This window comes from Herpailurus yagouaroundi, unplaced genomic scaffold (genome assembly GCF_014898765.1).
Source record: "Herpailurus yagouaroundi ecotype Mexico unplaced genomic scaffold, PumYag 77, whole genome shotgun sequence".
Taxonomy (NCBI): Eukaryota; Metazoa; Chordata; class Mammalia; order Carnivora; family Felidae; genus Herpailurus; species Herpailurus yagouaroundi.
The window spans coordinates 88,830,741-88,852,450 of NW_024412388.1; the positions used below are offsets into that span (position 1 = coordinate 88,830,741).

The 21,710-nt window shown below is 35.4% G+C and overlaps 1 long non-coding RNA gene across 1 annotated transcript; it reads left to right on the forward strand.

The window, feature by feature from the left end:
- Positions 1 to 14: 14 nt before the first annotated feature.
- Positions 15 to 19,883, forward strand: LOC121027580 (uncharacterized). Its single transcript, XR_005788805.1, has 3 exons — positions 15 to 613; positions 4,447 to 4,592; positions 19,395 to 19,883. It is a non-coding gene; the product is annotated as an uncharacterized LOC121027580 (long non-coding RNA).
- The last annotated feature ends 1,827 nt before the right edge of the window (positions 19,884 to 21,710 follow it).

The window sequence follows — 21,710 nt, forward strand, 5'->3', positions numbered from 1 at the left end:
ATCTCCCGTCGCCTCTCCTCCCTCCTCTCCTACCCAAATCCCAGGGAAGAAATGGGAGGGAGTTACGCGGGACGCGTGCTTGGCTCCAGCACTTTGGGAATGAAAGGAATTGCAGGAGAGCCCCGGAGCCCACAGAGTTTTCAAGGAGCTTCTGTATTCAATAAAAACAGCTACTTGTCTACTTGCACCCGTCTGTTAGCCTCTCGTTCGTCGGCGGGGGAGGGGAGGAGCCCAGCGTCTGATTTGCCACACCGCTGGAGTTCTGGGCTGGCAGCCGTAACCTTATCCTTGTGCAAAAATCTGCTTCTTATAGCAGACGTGGAACCGGAGGATACATTGCTCTGCCCGCTCCGAAAAGTATTTTTATTTTATTTTATTTTATTTTTTGTGTCTTTAAACTGAGAGTTAGAAGGGATGAAGGTGAGATGGAGGGACCTAGAAGGTCAAAACACTTGATCTTATAGGGAAGCTGTCCTTGGAGATCTGAAACTGACAAGTTTCTCTCTTAAAATGTTTAAATTCTGCACTAGCTTCATTCAGTCTCGTCTCTTAAAGAGCTGAACTGTACCCTGAAACAGGAGGAGAAAGATGTATGGGAGCTGACATTGAGGGGGTGAGTAATTTCATTTTCCAGCTGATTCAGACATGATCCCGGATGAGGGGGCAAGGTGGAGGAGAAAAGACCAGGAAAGCATCTAACAAGAGATCTCCAAGCATTTAGGCCCACAGCGCCTGTAAAGGGCCTCAGAAGCTGACAACATGGTCACCCCACAGTGAAAATAATAAGAGGCAGGTTTCTAAATTCCTTCCACTCACCCTTCCCCAAAGTAACCCACTTAAATCTGGAATATAGATTCCCTGGTCATTTTTTCCAAGTTTAAATTATTCCCTCCTGTTGGCTCCTTTTTGTTCCTTAATATTTCCTGAAATGTCCCTTTCAAAAATTGTCTGGAACAGAGCCCAACAAAGTAGCCAGCATACATTAGGCGCTCAGTAGAGATGGGCTGAGTGAATGGATACATTTTCCTGTTTGTTGACCAAGACTGGGAGCTTTGACCAAGACCTATGCTGAGTATTTAAGACATTTCAGGGGTGCCTGGGTGGCGCAGTCGGTTAAGCGTCCGACTTCAGCCAGGTCACGATCTCGCGTTCCGTGAGTTTGAGCCCCGCGTCGGGCTCTGGGCTGATGGCTCAGAGCCTGGAGCCTGTTTCACATTCTGTGTCTCCCTCTCTCTCTGCCCCTCCCCCATTCATGCTCTGTCTCTCTCTGTCCCAAAAATAAATAAACGTTAAAAAAAAAAAAAAGACATTTCAGTGCTTAAATTCTCAGTTAAGTTTATGAGGTGCATATGTCCACCCATCTCTAGGAGACTAGTTTTCTGTTAGTTATCAAAATATAGCTCTTGATCCATCATATTAATCAGACAATCCATTTATGTGGTCTAAAAGTTGGAAGGAAGGTCTTCAGAGACTAGTGGAGGCCCAAGATGGAATTAACAACATACATGAGGCATACAAAATGAGGCAACTAAAAAGTACCTTCAACGTGACTGTCACCTTCTGTGACAAAGATTCATTCCCACATCAAGAAGTTAACCTCTTAGGTAACAGGTAAAAATAAAAACCCCACTTTATATTAGTAATGCTGTTGGCAGAATGTTTGGGATGACTTATATGAGCTGCAGAGAAATATCACCAACTAGCTTTTCAGAATCCAACCTCAAGTTATTAATACAATTTCATAAAATGATTGAATATCATATTGTGTTTAAATGTGGAAAGTAAAATTACTAATTAAGAACCTTATGATGGAAATATAGGTCAATTTACCACCTTAATTATCCTTCATTTTCTGAAAATGAAAAATGTGTTTGCATTTTCAGTTTCCAAACTTTCTGAAACATGATTTTTCTGTTCAATACTTTGTATATTTATGAACTTATTTTATAGGCTTTCTCCTAGATGTGAAAGAGAAAAATTAATACAAAGTTTAGAAACACATATTTGTGAGGCTGCCAGAATCCTAAATAAACTCAATATCCAGAGATAGATAGTTACAGTGCTTGCAGCAACACGTATGAATGGTATTCCAAATTGTTTCTTAATAGCTCCCCTGATTTACTGAGAATTCCATGGGCTGATACTGTTCTAGAAGGTGAGAAATGATGCAGTCAGTCTAGTAAGCCCCACCTTCTGGTCACATCTCAGGCCTTCTCACTGGGGTGAAAGGGTCCTTTCAGGCAAAGTGTCTTGGGTAAATAGAGTTATTACTACTTTATGCTTTCTGTACTCTGTGGTCTAAATTCCTCTGGCCAAGGCCCAGCTAGGCATAACCTGGGTCTGAATTAATGCCTCTGGAAGGAAATACAGTATATTCATGGTAACGAGTAGGTAATTATGTCTAACTCCTCTAGTCTGTAGACAGCTGCCAGACCTAGAGCCTCCCAAGAGCCAGCTCATAGATTTACAGGAGATAAATTCAGCAAAAGGAAGAACAACACTAAGCAACAAAGGGAACAGAAGGAAGCTGGGAGACACATATCTTACCACCTTCAACTTCTCAACAGATAACTTCCTGGGGCATCATTTCCTAGGTCACCTTTCCGCTGGTCCTTGCTGTTTATACGTAGATTCAGAATGTAACAGAATACAACAGTTTTCCTGACCTAGGTCTTTAATTTGGAGCACAGTTAGCTATATGACATTTCTTATCTTGCCACATTAGAAAACAATGTTTGGAGATGTTTGTTCAGCTTTGTAGAATTTGTTCTGATTGTAAGCCTTCAACAACAAGATGGAAACAGTTTAGAGAAAAAAATAGTCACTTCTTGGGGCAGTTGGTTGGCTCAGTCCATTAAGCATCTGACTCTCGGTTTCAGCTCAGGTCATCATGATCTCACAAAGTTGAAATCCTTGAGATCAAGCCCTGTGTCAGGCTCTGCTTACAGCATGGAGCCTGCTCAGGATTCTCTCTCCCCCTCTCTCTCTGTCCCTCCCCCACTTGCATATGCACACACTCTCTCACTCTCTCTCTAAATAAATAAATAAACTTTAAAAAAAATTAGTCACTTCTTTTGTAGCAGTATTTAGGTTGACTTGCCACGGTGGCTTCTCAGAGAAACTAGGATAATAATTTGATAACTGAAAAGTCAGATTAGGGGAATTTAAAATTTCTAAACAAACTTCAGTGTTCATAGAGCTTTAGTAAACAATGTGACAAGTTCATAGATCTCCCTTAATATCTTCACAAATATCTAGGAATCCAGAAATACAGATTGAGAGCCAATGTTTTAATTATGGAGACCTCAGTAACCAAATTGGACTGAAGAAAACTTGTCCACACCTGGATGCCAGTAATACAAATAGTAATAAAGTATTGGAGGTAGAGAGGACTCTATATAATAAGACCTAAATCATTACAGGTACAATTAGGGGAAAGAAGAAATAGATGAAATAGCAAGATTTCAGAAAATGTGCATCATCTTTTAAATCATTTGGCATTCATTCCTCTTTTCTCATACTTATGTTTTATTCTATTTTTGTTACATACAACACAGATATGGATGTATGTAATAAATATTATATATAAAATATGCATATATATGTGCCTAGTATATGTATATACATTTTCTCCAAACATTTTACTATAACTAAAACTATTGCATCAAATTTTACTTGTTGAATGATAAATTATTATGGGGGTGGGAAACTCTTGCACACATCAGAAATACTTAAAATGTTTAAAAGAAAATTGCTGTTGAATATAATCCCTCTCTTACTGTGCCTAATGGTTTGTCTTTCTTGCCCTTTTTTGAACTTAGGTCAATTATTTTAAGAAAGAAATGACTAAGCAGTTTGACATTTATTTTACAGTTTTTCTAATACATGAGTGGTTAAAAATTAGGCTCTGTTTAAAAATGGTGTTAGTCCCTCTTACCTCACAGATGAGCCATTGTACTGCCGAAAGTGGGGGTGGGGAGAGGACAGGAAAGTTTATTTCCATAGTCCATCCTAGCTCACAAGTACCCCATAGTGATGACTGGGTGTTTTTTGGCACCTTTCCTGTGAAACAACTTACAGAACTTCAGAGAAATCCAAATTTAGCCCAATTTCCATGATAAAACAGAATCTTCAGATGAAAAGTTTGGTCTGTTGGAGTGGTGAAGGAGCCAGCTCAGAAATGACAGACCCATCCTGGTTAAAATAACCTAAAGAAACAAAATGTAATGAGCCCACAACAAGCAAAGAATATGGACTCATACATTCATGTGCTTCTCTCTTAAAAATATCTTTTAGTTAGCTATACTTGTTATCATAGTTCTTTTTCATAATTGTCCAAAGTATAGAAAAGGAATGAGAAATGAATGATTCAGGATAAAAACTTGGATATTTTTTGGACCTTTGTCAAGATATTTTTACTCTCTGTATCTTTTTTCTTCTTTATAGAATAGATTTGGCATTTGCTAAGCTCCTGTGTGTCAGCAAAAATATAACATGACTTTTTACAAAGTGGTACAGGACAGCATCAACATCTCTATCAGTAGAAGGAGATGGGGTTTAAACATTTTCATGAACCATGCGTCATGGCCAAAGTAAGTATCACAACAATAATATATGCCGATGACGTTTCAATGTATATGGCATCCCAACTATCATTTGAGTAGTAATCATCTTGATTCACACTAGCTGTTCCTAATAAAATAAGGTTGCTGAAGGTAAGAGTTTTAACTTCTTTAAAGGGATTATTTCCTGGGGCACCTAGGTGGCTCCGTAGGTTGAGCCTTCATCTCTAGATTTCGGCTCAGGTCATGATCTCACTGTTCTGTTCCTGGGATCGAGCTACACCTTGGGCTTCTCACTGACAGCATGGAGCCTGCTTGGGATTCTCTCTCTCTCTCCCTGTCTCTCAAAATAAATAAACATTTCTCTTAAAAAAGAGTTTATTTCCTCTTAAGAATTTACTCATACAAATAGTTTTTTTTAACACTTATCATTTCATAGTATAAATAATAAAAGGAACAAAGATGACCAAATATATCATTGCGCTTTGTAAAATAAGTAGACTACTTGCTTCCACCTCTACCCTGTCTTCACAGAGTGATCTACCCACTGGCATTTGTCAGTATTTTTGACTTAAAATGATTATTGTTTCCAGACAGCCATATGTAATCTGTTTTGTGCCTCCACCATTTGTACCAATTCATTTCATTTTGGAACCAAATGCATGTGCTTTGGAAAATGAAGACTCACATAAAACAGATTTCTGAATTATATACAATATTTCTCTTATTTTTATATGACAGTCTTATACATTCTCTTCATGCAACAGCAAATGCCAAATACAAGATTTAAGGCTGGTGAATATGGTTAAATATCAAAATAGATCTGATTTTTAAAACATCTGTGATGAATAACTCCAACTTAATTTGTTTTGCAGATTCTTAGTGTTTAATAACCCTCCCAATATTACATTTTCTGCCAGTACTGGTATGGTCAAATTATTGCACATTCAGATGCTGGACAAACAATAGATCTTATTTCAAAAGTTTTCACAGTGTAATCTGTAAAGACGGGAAAATCACACATGGATTTAAATGGTTGGAAAAAAAGCAGTATTTTATATGAAGTTATGCTTTTAAGAGAAAAACACCTTTGTCACTATAATAACTTTTTTTATTTAAAGTTCTTACTTTGTTGTTGTTGGTCTTCATAAAATCTTCATGAGGTAGGAATGTGGCAATTTTAATAACTTCATTTTAGGGATGAGGCTAGGCATACTCAAAGTTCAAACTAGGAACACAGAAACAGAATGTGTGAAAAACATTTTATTTCAAACTTCTGCTCTCATTATTACTTCTTTCTTTATAAATAATGCATTTCTATAATACACATATTTTTGTATTTTGTAGCAGGCACATTATTTTTCTTATAGATTAACCATTAAAATGAATAAAATTCCCAGTACTACAAATCTTAAAACAATGAAAGTTAATGTTACTGACCTTATTTATAGCTTTAAAAAATCTATAAATCTAATTAAAGACATATCTTTGACTACATTTCTAGGAAATAAAAAACCTGTTCTTAAAGATAAATGAAGATAAGTTCTGTTTATCCCAATGCCAACTTTCAAGTTTCACTCTCTTTGGGATTTTAAAATCATTCTATAACTGTATATGCTTCTATAGACAGGAAACACTACTGACGTTAACCTTAAGTCATTTTATACTTTCCAAGAAGAGAAAAGATAAAAGCATTCAGTATGTTAAAAAGAAGAAATATCATAATTACATCAATATTTTGTAAATGCATGGAACATCTTGAAAGTTTTAAGTATTAGTTAAGAACTTCTAGCCCAAAATTTTAAAAATTTCAGGCAGAAGATATTTCAAGCCTTAGATAAATATTTCCTTCTAGACTACACATTAACTTCTAGACTACACATTCATTCTACGTTGTATCTTGAACATCTTGGTTTCCTCTTCTCATTGAACTCTGTATGCTTTTATTGATGCTTACCTTAATCGTGTGCTTTAATTCTGCTTAAAACACAAAAGATCCTGTTTAAGTGATTTTTGTCCATTATTTTAAAGCATTGGAACTTTAGATATGAGTCACTATTATTCCTGAGACCCAAGCTGGGTTGGACCCCCAGGAACATACTGGCAATACCATGGAGCTCTAACCAAACTGGAAGGAAGGGCAAACACCAGTGCCATTGATGAAACAAGATTTTTGAGGTGTGGACAATCAAAACAAAGTATGACATATTCCTTGAAGCACAGTTTACTGGAATATTTTACTAAATTAATGTTGAAACTTCACAAGATCCATTCTGCTGATATAGGTCCCATCAAGCTTAGATCTCTTCATTTCTACCATTTCATGATAATAAGGATCCTGTAGGGTTTGTGTCTAAGCTCCCATGAACTTTGATGTCAACAACCAACCAGCACTGCTTCCTGTAGTCACCATTGTATTCTCTTGTTGTTTCTACCCAATAATTCCGAAGCAGGACATTTAATTAAATTTTGAAAAATGGGTAAGAATGAAAGAAGGAAAATGTCAACAAATTCATATAAGCAATTTTAAATCATTGCTGACAAATAAATTTTTTAACTCATATGTAAACATACTTATATTGTAATGCAAATACAGACCAGCAAAAATAGTGCCATAAGTTATTCTCAAAAATATGTCATATATATGGATAATGATTTCACAAGTATTTGAATGGAATAGTGGCCTAAATCCTAGAACTTTACATTAGGGTAAAGAAAGAAAAATCTGTTAATGAGTCAATTAATTAGGAAATCAGGCATCTTACTTTGGGAACAAACTGTTACTTAAGAGAAGGTGATTTTTTTTTTCAAAATCTACATTCTTTAGTACTGTTTTAAATGGATCTCTATTTGAGATTATCATTTACATAAAAATTATGTAATGATCAGAAATGTTTTAAATACACACACACACACACACACGCACACCTTGGTAGCTCAAATAAATCACTTAATGAAATGTAAACATTATCCAGAGATTTTGTGATTGATATTATAGTGTTCTGAACAAATATGCACTGGCTTATTTAGTCTCTGACTATAGACAAAGAAAGATACTACTTACTGTTTATTGAAAACCTGGCTCAGTCTTCACCACTCTTGTCTTTAGCAATATTCCTGGGGACTATTCACAAAGAATGCCTATCCGGCCTATTATTCTCATAGCCTGTGGACATCTTTGAGTCCATTTATATTCCAAATCTATTACTAAGATATTTTCCTGAATCTTGTAGTTCCAGAGAAATTTATTCCTCAGAATTTCAGGGCCTAGGACAGGGATAAAAGGTTGAGTATTTTTGCAAGAAAAGCAATCAGCATTTGAGAAAATTAAGTATCTTGATGGAGGATTCCAGGGTACTAGAAGAAAAGAGATGAGGAGAAAACATAATGGAAACAGGAAAAAATAGACATTTAGCAATCATTATAAGTGAGAAGTGTTGAAAAAAGGGAGAGTTGTCTCAGAAAATGTTTTAAGAAGGGGCGCCTGGGTGACTCAGCTGGTTAAGCATCTGACTTTGGCTCAGGTCATGATCTCATGGGGCTCGTGGGTTCAAGCCCCATGTGGGGCTCTGTGCTTACAGCTCAGAGCCTGGAACCTGCTTCATACGTATTCTATTTCCCTCTCTGTTCCTCCCCTGCTCATGCTCTCGTTCTCTCTCTCTCTCTCTCTCTCTCTCAAATTAAAAAAAAAAAATGGAAAAAAAAGAAAATGCCTTAAGAAGTGTTACTCCATGATGCATTTTCTTACACACTCCTTTCTCCTTATTTTTTTTTTTTTAAGAAATTGGGTGACTTATAAACAAAATTTATTTCTCATTGTTCTGGTGCCTGGGAAGTATAAGATCAAGGTGCCATCAGATTTAGTGTGCAATGAGGACCTACTTCCTGTTCATACATGACTGTCTTTTTGACTATACCTTTACATGACAGAGAGGCAAGGTAGCTCTCTGAAACCTCTAAGAGCACTAATCTCATTGATGAATGCTCCACCCTTGTGACCTAATTACCTCATTCACAAAGGCCCTACCTCCAAATACCTCCCATCACATCAGGGATGAGATTTTAATCTACGAATTTAGAGAGGGGACACAACATTCAGTCTACAGCAAATGTCGTTCATTGCATGTATCAGATAGGCAAGTGAACTAGTCATATTTTGGTTGTTAGGTAAAATATTCTGTAGGATATATATCAAGCAAACCAATTGAAATCTGTATTTAGTGCTCTGAATGGTGACCCACACTAATGACAAGCTTAAGTTATTTCAATTGTATATTTTTTTTATTTTTATTTTTTTTAAGTTTATGTATTTATTTTTGAGAGCAACAGAGACAGCATGAGTGGGGGAGGGGCAGAGAGAGAGGTAGAGAGGGAGAATCCCAAGCAGGCTCTGCACTATCAGTAAGTACAGAGACCAAGGTAGGGGATCACAAAACTGTGAGATCACAAAACTGTGAGATCATGACCTGAGCCAAAACCAAGAGTCTGGCACTTAACTGACTGAATCACCCAGGTGCCCCAAATTATTTCAATTATAAAGCTGTGATATATTAACCCCTTCATAAGGGGAAGAAAAATTTACCTTGTGGCCTAACTAACCAGAGGAGATTCCTATTTTCACACAACCAAATGAACTTTAATAATTAGGACACAATTATAGTCAGGTTGGATATGGAGGGATGGGCACAACTTCAATATCTAGTAGACATTAGACATGGCAGGTACCAGGGAATATTATGAGGACAAACCTGAAATAAAACGTTTTAAGGATTATATCACAAGAGGTGGGATCAGGTGACAAACAAGTTTAAAATACAAGCTTAGGGATGCCTGGGTGGCTCAGCTGGTTGATGTGGGACTTAGGCTCAGGTCATAATCTCACTGTTCATGAGTTCAAACCTTGCATGGGGCTCACTGCTATCAGCATAGAGCCCACTTCAGATCCTCTGTCCTCCTCTCTCTCTCCGCCTCTTCCTGGCTTGTGTGTGCATGTGTGCACACGCTCTCTCTCTCTCTCTCTCTCTCTCTCTCTCTCTCTCTCTCTCAAAAACAAATAAACATTAAAAAATAATAATAAAATAATAGACAATACAAGCTGAGTTCAAATTGTGTAGGGAATTGAACGCAAGTCTCTATTTCACTTTGCTTCTTAGGAGTGCAGACTATTCCCAACACTCAGCTGTCAGATAGGCAAACCCATATATGACCATTTAAGCAACTATCACAAAACCACAGAATTTGCCAGGGATTAAGCCAGAAATAGAACTCAAAAAATTGAGCTACAAAGTCCCACTCTTTAACCACTAGTACCACTCCCTTCCTACAGTACATTTAGTGTGAAATAGTTTTTTGGTTTCTTTTCATGCTGTAGTCAACTAAAGTAGGGTGGAAAAAATTAAAAACAGCCCATGCACTAAAAATGCATTTTTTCCTTCCATTTAAGGACCTTGAATTTTTTTTAAGTAATTTAAGAAATTTTATGAAAATTAGAAACCCAAAATGTCGCTTTCTACTATTTTAGTAGTTTTCTTCTATTTTTTTTCATACTGGAGCCCTTAAACAAATAAGTGTAGACACTTTTCATCTGTGCATGAAATTAGACTATTTTTCATCTCTGAGAAATAGCATCTTTCAGCCTGCTTTCTTCAGCTCCTTTGGCCAGGCAAACTTTGACAAGGAAAGATGATCAAAAAGATGAAAATAACTTTTATGTTTTAAGCCATATCGGGCTATTAATTTGTATCATATTTTTTTTTTTCCAGAGCAAAAGTAAATTAGCATTTTTACAAGCAGAGAATTCAGAGGTAAAAGCAGTTTGGTGTCTAGAGATTCAGTAATTCGTGAAAGAGCCTCTTTTTCCCCTTTCATTTCCTGTTTTTGAACTCCCTCCACTAGCACCATTCAAGCAAAGAGTAGCACTGTGCTTCAGCACAAATGACTAAAAGTGACATTCGTTATTTTATTTATTTACTTTTTGTTTGTTTGGGCAGCCTGCCTGCAGACAGTGGGACTTGGCGAGCTACATTGCCTTGCAGATGTGCTAACTCTAATTTTTTTCTGACAGAGATGATAGCTTTAATGACGCTGATTTAAATCAGACAAGAGATTTGACTCCTGGAATACTAATTGAAAATTTTGTCTGCCTCAGGGCCTACGCGTTCAAAATAAGGTTCTTTGTGATCATATGTTTATCACATTTTTAATACTTGGGTGAAAAGCAAGTGAATAAATATGTATTTTTAAATTTCAACAAAAAAAAACCCACACCAACAAAATTTATTTTGGTGTTCAAAAAGACAATGATAGTTTGAAATGTTCTTCATTGCATATGGCTGCTTTTATTCTTAAAATGTGTATCATGTTCCTGTAAGTATGCTTATGCTAATACTAAATTAAGGGTCAAGAGTTTTGTTAAGAGCAAATTGTAATGAATTCATTTCTTGAAAAATAATGAAGTCATTTCAAATGAAATATTTTCATCCAAAAAAGATTCAGTATAAATGAGACAGATTTTGATTAAAAAAAGAGTATGAAATTTAAGCTTAACAATCGTGAAGAGTAATATTCAGTAAATCCTGACCCTGGAAAGGGTCGTTCTAGGGAATGGTCCTTGATTTCCCAAGGTTCACTCATAGAGTAATTTACTCGGGTGTTTCAAACCCTACATTCTTTTCCTCACCTCAGACCAGCTGAGTTTTCAAACCTTTGAATTCCTCTTTCATAATTTCAGCTCTTCATGGTGCTTTGAAATGCATATTTCCAGAAATAGAGTATTAGTCACAAAGAAAGGAGTCAGTTTGGTTTCATGATCAGACTTTTCCCCCCATATTTAGGGTGTCCCATAATAACTGATCTTTGAAGCAATGGAACTGGATTTCTAGACTCACTTCTTTCAGGGTGGAATTTTCCATATCGCTTTACCTGCTTAGATTCTATAGTTTTTGGTAACAACTTTTACATTGCTAATTTTGTCTTATTCATAAGGCTACACTTAATTTTCAGATCAAATACTTTTTCCATTGCAATTTATAATTTTATAATATTTTCTTCTGTGACTTGTTTTGACAAGGATTTTCTGAAAATAGTAAAACTAACTTGCCAAGCAGGATATCAAGAAATTGTGAACTCATTAATGGAAAACACTTTGTTTTCCTGCAATTTTTATCTCCAGGAGGTAATTCAATGCATATACTAAGTCTGCAATGAAAATTTGCTGAATGCATGTATGAATAGTGAATATAAAATTTTTCTATAGTTTTTAAAAAATACACGTTTCTGAGAATGTAGCATTTGGCCATCACTATGCTGGTTGCTATTGGAAACAAAAGAATTTAAATTTTCACAGAACATTAAATTTCAATAAAAAAAATCAACATATCAACAAAATTCATTTTGGTGTTGAAGAAGGCAGTAATGTTTATAAATGGCCTCCATTACATGTTGTTTCAAAGACTATCAGACGTAAAATGAATATGAAGATTTTAAAAATTCAATCAACTTATTTTTTAAATGAGGAACTGAGAATAGATTAGTTAATGGTGTTGCCTGAATTCATTTATATAGCAACATATGTTGGTGAACTTGCTTTAGTATCCAAATCTCTTTGAAACCATATTAGTGTACCTTTTCCTGTGGGAAATATCCTGCCCTTTCATATTATCCAGCAAAGTAAATATAAAATTATCTCAGACACACACACACACAAACACACACACATTTATAAGAAAATAAATATATTTATTTTATTTAAATTGTATTTTCCTATTGACTGTATGAGAACAAAAACTTTAAGGGAATATAATTACTTTTAGCTAAATAATATTTTCTCCATGTATATAAATCACTGTTTCTCAATCATTTCAATCCAAGGTATGTCTATGAACTTGCCAAGGCAAATATTAGAGAGAGGGCACCTTTATTTTTTAATATCATTTCAAGGTAACTATGATATTGGTAACCCCAGCTATAAATGTTTTGTACATGCATGAACACACTATATCTCTCCACCACAGTTTACAACTCGTTTTTTCCATTAAATATTAGCAAAAGGATGGGAGGAATCCATAATGCTATTATATGCAGGTTAAGTCCAGATTTTTCTTAAATGTAATTAGGAAGCACTAACATCAGTTATTAACCTGGAGATATATTCTAACCAAAAGGAAAAAGATAACCTCAACTTACACCATAAGAATACTGTAAACGTTTTAAAATATACTCATGTGAAAGAGTAGTAGTACATTTCTGGAAAAAAAAAAAAGATTAAGATTCCCCAAATTTTCTAGGATTATCCAAGTAACTATATGTTTCTTAGCCTGAAACCACAGGGAAAGACTTGACTTCGAATGAATTTTTTGAATACCCTGTAAACATAATTTCATTCCGCTTCTGCTCTGAAAGATTAGATGGGATTTAATACTTCCAAGTATTAATTAAAAAAAATAAGTTTTCAGCTGAAATTTTTTATTTATTTAACATATAATTGTCTATGTGTCTCAAAGTATTTTAAACGGTATTTGGCACTATTGGTTTTTCCAGAAGTGTCAGAATCCTTTCTTGTGTACTCCCATTGTTAGCTCCTCATTTAACTTGCAACTAGTATGCTCTCCCTCAAGTAGTTAATAAAAGTTGTCATGAATCATTTTGAACTTTGTTAGTTTAGATGATAGACCTTTGGAGATACATTATGATCTTATTTTATTATACTTGAAGCTTAGCATAATCAAGATGACTTTAGGTAATCCAAAGTCCTCAAGTGTCTCAGTAATGACATTATATTTAAATATTCAAAAACAAGGATTGTCATCTTGCTTGCACATACAGTGGAGAGGTGGGGTACTCTCCAGTATCTTTGTATGGACAGGGGTGGAGGGTGGGTGGGCCATTTCATTTATCTAGTCTGGCCAGTCAACTGCTTTTCCAAAGCTTCTTGTATTCTTATCAGTCCTCTAGGTCCTGTGACTTTTTCTTCCTATCCAGCTATTTTTGCACACTAGATACTATATATTACCTACTATAATCAGCAATTTTCTATGGAATACTGAGTTTTCAAATCAAAGTTGAATGTTAAATATTGTAGTCTTTTTAAAGTTCCTGAACCACTCCCTCCCTGCTATTATGTCACTGAGGCTTCCATACTTCTTTCTTTCAGATGTCAACTCTAGCCCCAATTCTGAACCCAACAGCTAACCAAGGAAGACCCACTATCTAATTCTGTGGATGTATTAAAGAGATTAAATTAACTCTCTGACTTTCTTTTACCTGAATTAGGTCCAGAGGGCTTTGACTTCCAAAACTAAATGTGATCTTTATTGCTTCTTCCTTACAAAAGGAGACAACTTTATTTAAAAAGTAAATAAATAAAACTGTAAACTTATCACCCAAAACTTTCCTTAGTAGATTACAAATATGATTAATTGAATGGTTTAGTTAAATTTTTAATGGCAAATTAAAAGAAAATAAACACGAAAAGTAACTGAAATCCTAACTTAGGTACATTAAAAGAGCCATTGAGAACCTATCAATTTGCATTCTTTCTATACTATGGCCATATCATTTCAGAAATACATTTGTTAAACCAATGTTTATGATTTTCAGCAAAGATTTAATATATTTTAATGTATTCTATTGTTTCACAGATTCCTTCTAAATTTAAATCTCTTGTTTTGTCTTATAGTTTGTGAAAATGGAGAATAATAATTGCTCACCAACATCGATAAAATGCTCCAAAAACCACTTAATCCTTTAGAAGGTTGAATTTTACTGAGTAGATTAGATTAGTAGGTTTCTGTTAACATTCTTTTTCCCTATTAAGTATGGACTAAATACTTATCACTTAACTACTCTTATCTGTTTACAGAATATTCACCTGGGTTATGAATCCTTATGAATTATATTTAGGGTGGTCTGTTGATATATATACCATTGCTTATATATTCACCTATAGGTGAAAAATTAGAAATTACACAGTATAGGCTATCAACATTGTTAAGAGTTAAACACTAAGAGATATTGTACTATGTTTTTGTTATTGTTGTTGCTGTTTTAAAGATAGAATGGAAATTCCTGAGGACTAGAACATTCTATTTATTTTGTTCACTGATGTATCTCAAGCTCCTGGAAAAGTGCTTGCTACATAGTAGGCACTTAATTTCTATTTGAAGAAGAAATGAATGAATGAATAAAACTTTGGGGAAAAAGTGAGTGGTTAAGGAGTAAAAATAAATAACTAATAAAACACTATATAAAGCCTTAAATACAGCTACTTTTAAATTGTTATCTGAAAATCACATTAGCAGAGGGTCTGCTTTTCAACTGTGAAGAATTATTACCATATCTACAGAGTTAATGACCACTTCTATGGTACATGGCACTTAATAATTTTATATTGTTTGGATTATGTGCAGTTCCTGTATGAAAGATGGCTAACCTTGCTGGTGATTTTATCTTTCAAATAAGAATAAGTTGTGGATTTCATCAATAGCTCTTTATGCTCTACATATGGAAAGATTTTAGTTACATATACTCTACTTATGGAAAGATTTTAGTCACATATGCATGAAATTTGATTAGAAATCCTCAACTTTATTTTTTAAAATCATTTATTTATAATTTCTCAGCCACTTAAGGCATGATTTAAATTATTTAGTTTTAAGTAAAATTTAACACTTTTTGTGATGTTTGACCGGTACCACTTCAAGCCTTTTAAAGAAGTATTTTGATTCACACTTTAAAAAAAAAGAAATGTTTTAATTTATATCTTTCCTATTTCTAAAAAGGATTGGGAAACCCAATGAATTTCTAAATATTTTCATATTTCCCTTAAATTTTCTGTAAACTTAGCATGGGTAGGATTATATTTGTCAATATAGACATTGACATTGAAATCAGTACAGTTTTCTAAATGTTTAAACATTTCTAACCAAGGTAATAATATACCAAACCCTCTATCAGGATCCAAACAACAAGACAGAACCATTTTAAACATTTAAAACTGAGATAATTGAATTCAGGAAATGATTACAAGAAGGATGGAAGATCTATGAAGCTGAATAGTTGTCCCTGAGATTGGCAGCCAATCAGGGGACAGTCCCTAAGGTAGAAGAACATAAAGGAAAAGTGGCATGAACTCATCATCCAGTTAAAGGAGCTAGAACCACAGAGGAGAAATTGCTAATGTCAGGGATATAAGCAGAGAGGGAAGGAAAAATTCCCGGCTGTTCCCTGTATTGTATCCTCCAAGTTTGGCTAATACCTTCCATTGGCCATACACACCAGAAGCCAGCTGATACAGCAACCTGGGGAATGCCTTCTGCAGGGGTTGTTTGTCCTTGGAAACAAAGAAGAGTCAACAGAATGGATCTGAGGGCAAGCAAGCCAGAACCAACCTTAAACAGAACGGATTATAGCTTTGAAAAGGATGAAACGATGTTACATCGTCGGCAAACCTAAGATATTAGCTGAGAAATCATTAGGACTCATAAAGCACTTTTTTTTTTAACTGAAAAAGGTTAATAACTTTGTTAACCAATACTAATTAAAAAATAGGAAGTGACAAGAAATTCCATTCACATGGCAACAATTCCTACTGCTGCTCCAGCATTAATTCCAATGAAGAGGATGCATTCCTGTCCTGCTCCCGCTTCTACTTGTTCTCTTAACCCGCCACCATGAGGGCTACCACTGGCACCACTTCTACTATTAGGCCATGGCAATAATAAATACTAAGGGGTGGACATACTGATAAGTGGGAAAAGGCTCCATGAAGAAAACAAAACACCAGAAAAGAAAACTAAAACTTGCACTAAAGACATATTACATTCAGATATTTAAAAAATCTGAATTTTGCAGAAGAAAACTATTCATACTGAATTAAAGATTTACCACAATTGCAATGAAACTTGAGCAAAATGATCTTGAAGTTTATTTGGAAAAATGAAAGAGTACAAATATCAGATATATTTATTTTAATTAAAGAAGTATGATGGAGACTTAATCTGTTATTATAATGGAGTATTCATTCATTCATTTGTAAACACTTAATGAACCTCTTACAATAATGTTGTAGGCATTTGTGACACAGCGGCAAACAGGGAATCTGTTTGACAAGATAGAAAATAGACAAATAAAGGGGCACCTGGGTGGCTCAGCCCGTTGAGCATCTGGCTTCGGCTCAGGTCATGATCTCACGGTCTGTGGGTCTGTGAGCTCGAGCCCCGCGTCGGGCTCTGTGCTGATAGCTCAGAGCCTGGAGCCTGGTTCAGATTCTGTGTCCCCCTCTCTCTCTGCCCCTCCCCCACTCATGCTCTGTCTCTCTCTGTCTCAGAAATAAATAAACATTAAAAAAAAAGAAAATAGACAAGTAAACACATAAGTGAAAAATATAATTATAGATCGTGGTAATTTCTATGAAGTTGATTGTGGGACTAAATAATAGATGGAATGACCAGAAAATGTCCCTTTTTTTTTAAGTTCTTATTTATTTGTTTTGAGAGAGAGAGGGATGGGAGGATGGACAGAGGGAAGGAAAGAGAGAGAGAATCCCAAGCAGGCTCTGCACTGCCAGCTCAGAGCTGGACAAGGGGCTCGAACCCACAGAACCATGAGATTATACCCTGAGCCAAAATCAAGACTTGGATGCTTAACCAACTGAGCCACCTAAACAGCCCAGGAAATGTCCTTTTGAAGAAGTGACATTTGATCAGAAACTTCAAATGAGATTCAGCCAGCTCTTGCACAGATGAGGGAGGGAACAACCTTCCTAGTTCAACTAGCTGTGTGGCCTCAGGCAAATCCTTTAATCTCTCTTTCCTGTTCTTCATCTGGAAAATGGGGATACTATAGTATCTACCTTATTTAAGTGTTAAGAAAATGAGTTATGATAGTCTCAAGTACATACAACAATGTCAGAAACATAATAAGCATTCAATGAATGTTGATAAGCTGTTGATAATGCCTGAAACTCCACTAAAGATGGATAGACATGAACACAAAATGTAGCCAAAAAAGAAATAAAAATGTCTAATAATCACACTTTATATACAATTTATTCTTATTAACAAGCCAAAACTCAATGGGAGTCATATGATTTTATTCATTGACACATTTATTTTTTTTTAATTTTTTTTCAACGTTTTTATTTATTTTTGGGACAGAGAGAGAGACAGAGCATGAATGGGGGAGGGGCAGAGAGAGAGGGAGACACAGAATCGGAAACAGGCTCCAGGCTCCGAGACATCAGCCCAGAGCCTGACGCCGGGCTCGAACTCACGGACCGCGAGATCGTGACCTGGCTGAAGTCGGACGCTTAACCAACTGCGCCACCCAGGCGCCCCTCATTGACACATTTAAAACCATTCTATTTAAAATAACATTAAAGAGTAGACTTACAGAATATTAACTCTTAACTTAAAATATTGTTAGAATGATTGAAGGTGTTTATCTTGGAGTAATTTTTTTAATTGAATTTAATGCTTAAAAGGACATAGTGGTGGGGTGCTTGGGTAGCTCAGTCAGTTAAGCGTCCAACTTCAGCTCAGGTCATGATCTCACAGTTTGTGGGTTCAAGCCCCACGTCAGGCTCTGTGCTGACAGCTCAGAGCCTGGAGCCTGCTTCAGATTCTGTGTCTCCCTCTCTCTCTATTCCTCCCCCACTCACGCTTTCTCTCTCTCTCTCTCAAAAATAAATAAACATAAAAAAATTAAAAGGACATAGTGGAAACTAAAGAAATTCGGTTATTGGAACTTGTAGGCAGGAAATAAGAAGTCCGGGTTTCATTATGAACCTTTACACCAAGTTTCTCTGCGTACCACCTTGAAGCTCATTGAAGCTTTCATTTTCTTATATGTAGAAAAAAGTAACATGGGAAAAGATTTCAAAGCTTGTAGCATTTATCAGTATGAAATATTTTTGCATAGGGCCTCCTGGGTGGTTCAGTCATTTAAACATCTGACTTCATGAGTTTGAGCCCTGTGCTGCCAGCACAGAACCTGTTTGGAGTTTTCTCTCTCTCTCCTCTCTCTGTCCCTGCCCCACATGTGCTCACTGTCTCTCTCTTTCTCTCAAAATAATAATAATAACAATAACAATAACAATAACAATAACAATAACAATAACAATAACAATAATAATAATAATAATAATAGATCCTCTCTCTGCCCCTCTTCGTTGCTAATTCTCTCTCTCTCTCTCTCAAATAAAAATTAAAAAACTAGTTTTACATATCCCAAATCTGAATTTGCATCTGAGTTATCAATAATGATTTGAAGGTTTTCTAAAAAAAAGAACTGTGATATATACATTTGGGGAAGCTATAATAGGCTAATGTCTTGATGGGAGTTGGATAAATAAATGTCAACAACATGTTATAAGGAATGCAGAGTCAACATCATAGGAGACATGATTTTGACATTTTAGTTTTTGAAATTTCTGAAAGAATGATAATAATAGGGATATAATAATAATCACAGTGATAAATCTCCTTTTCAGGTGTACCTGAAAAATCAAAAACATCACAAGGAAGATGTAACTTATATATAATTTGGAATTTCTAAGACCCTAGGATACAGAATTCAGCCTTAAGGCATACCCTATGAAAGTCACCTGTTCTTTTAAAGATTTCTACCAATTCCTGAGGGTTGCCACTCTTGTGATCTAACACCAGGAAAATATTTCCTTCTTCTCATGGGCAACCTACATCCAATGATGCAGAAGTGTAAATGCCACACTGTCAATCCCAAGCAATTCTCAAGCTCCCTCTGAGCTCCAGGGCTTCCTGAATTGCAGTTGAACAACTCTGTCAGCCCATTCTTACTTCCTTCACTCTTCCACAGGTGTTTATCTTGAAGGCAGTCTCCAATAAATATTCTACAAGCAAATCTCTGTTTAAATCTATTTCCTGGAAACTTTACCTAAGAGGGTTGATGTCAGAAGTAATTTAAGGAAGCAAGAACAATAATGGTATTTTGGAGTTGAATCATCAGTTGGTCATCTGGCAATGAGGACCTTTTACTGGTAGTAGATAAAACATCATTAACCCCTGGCATAATGTAAATGTGCAGTTGTTAAAATGTTCATCTGTGATAAACTAGAATGGGATTTTGATGAAAGCAAATACACTGGCAGGTGCAGTATCTCAGGCATATCAGAAGTTCAGAAGTAAGAGCTATGAAACTGGATGGAAGTTCTAAATATGAGATGATTAACCACCAACTAAAAGACTATGCATAAAAGCCAGAATACCACCTTGGCAGTTAATGAAGTAACCTTCATTTTTTTTTTTTTTTTTTTTTTTTTTGTGAGTGATTGGCAGAAAACAAAAACCAGCATCAGACCCAGCACATAGTTATAACAGAGTTCCAGAAGAGATTGAATACTCAATCGGGGAAAGTCTGGACCAGCAAGATGCCTGATTGGAGAAATGTAAAGGGTTAAGACATTGAATGGATACATCTGACTCAATGTTCTAGAAAATCTTGAATCAAATAAGATTCCTCTGAACCCTTTAGACATGTAATATTATCTTACTCTATTATGTTCTGCTCTAGTGTACTTCTTTTCTTAAAGATGAAGCAGAGGTTTCCTTCTGGCAGGAAAACACATACACTGCTCTCCTCCTTTCCTGGACACCACAACATAATTTTTATATTCCATTATAACCCAGTCAAAAAGTGCTGGCCTTGCTAACAGAAGAAAGAGATGATACCCTCTTTGAAGTGGCTGCAAGAACTTGTAAGATCAGAACCTGGAAGAGTATGCACGAGACTAGAGTTTGCTTGATGAAAGAGGCAGAATATAAAGTTGAGAAAGTGAAAGTTTACCCATTTAGGAGCAGTCTCCTGTATTACAACATTTAACCTTGGCAAGAATTCAAGGAAGTGGTGCTAGAATAGAGCCTAGATTCATACCAAAAGCTATGATCCATACAAAATGACATAGAAACACTAGATCTTCTGTGGAAGACAATAGAAGACAATGGAAGAATGTGTCAAATGACTCAGAGAAACACGCATCCTAAAATGAGGGTGGGGTGCAGCCTGGCTCTTTAGTCATGTGGCTGGCAAAGTGTTTATTCAAGACAACCATTGTTGAAGTGTATCTCTGCAATCAAAGTTTAAATCAGACACTTGCATTACAAAAAAGAGAGAATCCAACTGTCAGGGAATGACACAACTCTCATTTCCTTTGCTGTAGAGATTGTTTTTTTTTTTTTTTTTTTTACTTTAATGTAGTCTCACATGTCTAATTTGCTTTTGATGTCTATGCTTTAGGTGTCATATCCATGAAATCATGGCCAAGATCAATGTCATGAAGCTCCCCCACTCTATATTTTCTTCTAAGTGTTTTTTAAATTCAGGTCTTATATTGAAACCTTTAATCTATTTTGAGTTGATGTGTATATATGGTGAAAGATAGAGGTCCATTTTCATCCTTTTGCATGTGTCTATTTAGTTTTCCTACAACATTTGTTGAAGAGATGCTCAATTTCCCCACGGTGTATTCTTTGCACTCTGTGGAAGAACAGTTGTCCATATATCCATAGGTTTGTTTCTGCACTCTCTATTCTGTTTCATTGGTCTATATGTCTATTTTTGTGCTAGTATCATACCACATTAATTACTGGGCTTTGTAATATATTTCAAAATCAGGAAGTGTAATACTTCCAGCTTTGTTCTTCCATTTCAAGATCACTTTGGCTATTTGGATTTTATATATTTCCATATGAAATCTAACTTTTTTTTTCTATTTCAGTAAACATGCCATTGGAATTTTAATGGGAATCACACTAAATCTATAGGTTGCTTTAGGTAGTATGGCATTTTAACAATAAATGAATATGGATGTCTTTCCATTATTTGTGTTTTCGTTAATTTCTTTCATCAATGTATTTTAATTTTCAGCTTAAAAATATTTAATCACTTTGGTTAAGTGTATTCCTAAGTATTTAATTGCTTTTGATGCTATTATAAAAGGGATTGTTTTCTTAATTTCTTTTTGGATAGCTCATTGTTAGTATATAGAAATACAGCTGACTTTTGTTTGTTGATTTTTTATCAGGCAACGTTACTAAATTAGTTAATTAGTTCTGACAAGCTTTTAATGGAGTTTTTAGGGTTCTCTATTTATGAAATCGTGTTGTCTACAAACAG